Source organism: Propithecus coquereli, unplaced genomic scaffold (genome assembly GCF_000956105.1).
Source record: "Propithecus coquereli isolate 6110/MARCELLA unplaced genomic scaffold, Pcoq_1.0 Scaffold139, whole genome shotgun sequence".
NCBI classification, from domain to species: domain Eukaryota; kingdom Metazoa; phylum Chordata; class Mammalia; order Primates; family Indriidae; genus Propithecus; species Propithecus coquereli.
Window position 1 is genome coordinate 1,130,672 of NW_012138191.1, and position 2,139 is coordinate 1,132,810.

Here is a 2,139-nt window from a genome sequence, read left to right on the forward strand (position 1 = left end):
CAACATAAAATTTACCATTTTAACCATTTTTAAGTGTACACATCAGTGACATGAAGTACATGCACATTGTTGTTCTGTGTATCGGATTTTTGAAGAAATTTTTTTTTTAAAGTAATGACCCTAGAGACAGACATAGTCAAAATGAAAACATAAATTCCAATTTTGTGTTATTTTTTCAAATAATGTTCCCTCTGGTTTAAATAATCTGGTAAGTTGTAAAACAGTTTGCATAAGTAGGATAGCACCAGTCATTTTTCACTGATTGCTCCTGGTCCTATTGTTTGGGAGGCAAGACATTGATATGAAAGACCACTTCTATGACTTATTTTTCTGTTTTGTTGTGCTGCCATGGAAACCGGAAGCATGTATTCAATCCTCTGTTAACAGGAAGGACATTTTTCATACTGTTTTACTATTTCAGGTATGTGTTTATATGACTATTTTTATTTTCAAGTCCTTAAACCAAAGAAAACACCCTTCTTTTACCATATTCATATGTTTGGAAATGTAGTTTTATAGAAATGTCTAAAAATTATTGTCTGAAATTGCTCACTGCTTGCAAACAGGTAACTTAGCTCATCACTTGGCAGATAGCAGGATGTCCATATTTGTGGATGAATGAATGAAGTAATATTTCCTTTACTAAATCCATTTATAAAATGAAATGGGAAAAAAATCTATTTTGCAAAATAGAATTTCGAGACAACCAGACAACACATGAATCATTATACATAGAGAGAGGCATAATTAGACTTAGGTCTCCTTGGATGCAAACTTTGAAATCATGAGCACAAGTGGTCAAATCCAAGAACAATGGGAAATTCTCATGGCTTGTTTTATTGGTATTCTGCCATTCATTAAATAGAGACAAGTACAACCTGTAAAAAGGTTTCTAAAAGTCCACTTGATTTACAAAAAGAAAGAAATCCCTTTGGCTGGAAGATGCATATTTTTCAGTGCTGTTCTCTCTCTGAGTTAGACACCTGCAGCTCTTTAAATAGTTTTGTTAATGGCTGAAAATGACCCTGCCTACCTCAATCCTTCACTGAGAGACACAGGGAAAAGAAAGATTTAAAATCAATTGCAAGAAAATGTTCAATGGCGCTGCTGGCCAACTCAAGTGCATCCAGTGTTTTGGGATTTTATGAAGCCCAAGTGTGTTCTCCCATTCTCTCTCTATTAAATAGAGTTCACTCCAATTCCCCCTCCCCCAACCTCACCCAGAACCAGATTAATTGATTTTATCTAAGGATATCAATAATTGTCTTTCTTCTCTTACTGACCTCTCCTTTTCTTCTTTCTTGTCTTAGTTTAGAATCTCATCCTCTGGAAAACCTTGCCTTCCTCCTGAACTGGGCTGTCTTCCATTTGTGCACCCATCACACCTTGCTTGTCTCATATGTCAACACTCATTTTAGTGTACAATTGCTAACCTGCAGATGTACACAAGCTAGAACATGCGTGTCACTTGTTAACTGCTCTGTTTCCAGTGTATAACATATAGTAGGTGTACAGTAAACATTTGCTAAATGCATGAATATAATTTATGAGAAAGGAGGAAATTGATCGAGAGGACTCCTGTGTTATATCTCCTGTGGAATATCAGATTTAACTGAAATCATTTACAAAAGAATTTTATAGAACAATATGCTTTACTAAAATCTAATTATTGTTTACCAGCTGTGAAGTAGGACTTTCTATTGAAGGAGTCAAATTAATGATATAACCTGAATAAATACAATATTATTTTTATTGCCAGTTGGATGTTAGCACATAGGAAAAAGAAAACTTTCAATACAGCTCATTTTCTTTATCTCATTTTGCCCAACTAGACTGATAAAGATATCCCGAAGTCTCTGGGGTCAGTGGGTGAAAATAGGAGAAAAAGATTTTGTAAAGAGGAGTTAAAATGAATGGGCATCATTGAAAGCTAAAATGAAAGGGTATAGGGAAGATATTTAGGAAAAAGCTATAGACAATTCCTAATTCCTTGCATTTTAAACAAGGCTGAAATTTGCAAAGCTCATTCACCTACTTTCTCTTTCTGGATCTCATGGTTTGGTGAAGTGAATGGTACAGATTAATTTTTCCTTTCTGACTAGGAGGAAATCCGAGGTCCAATACTCTAATGATCATGCC

At 34.8% G+C, this 2,139-nt stretch overlaps 1 protein-coding gene across 1 annotated transcript in view; it reads right to left on the bottom strand.

Moving 5' to 3' along the window:
* The window catches only part of PLCB1 (phospholipase C, beta 1 (phosphoinositide-specific)), a 756,841-nt gene that overhangs the window by 224,209 nt on the left and 530,493 nt on the right, over positions 1 to 2,139 (bottom strand). The gene's annotated exons all lie outside the window — the stretch shown is intronic.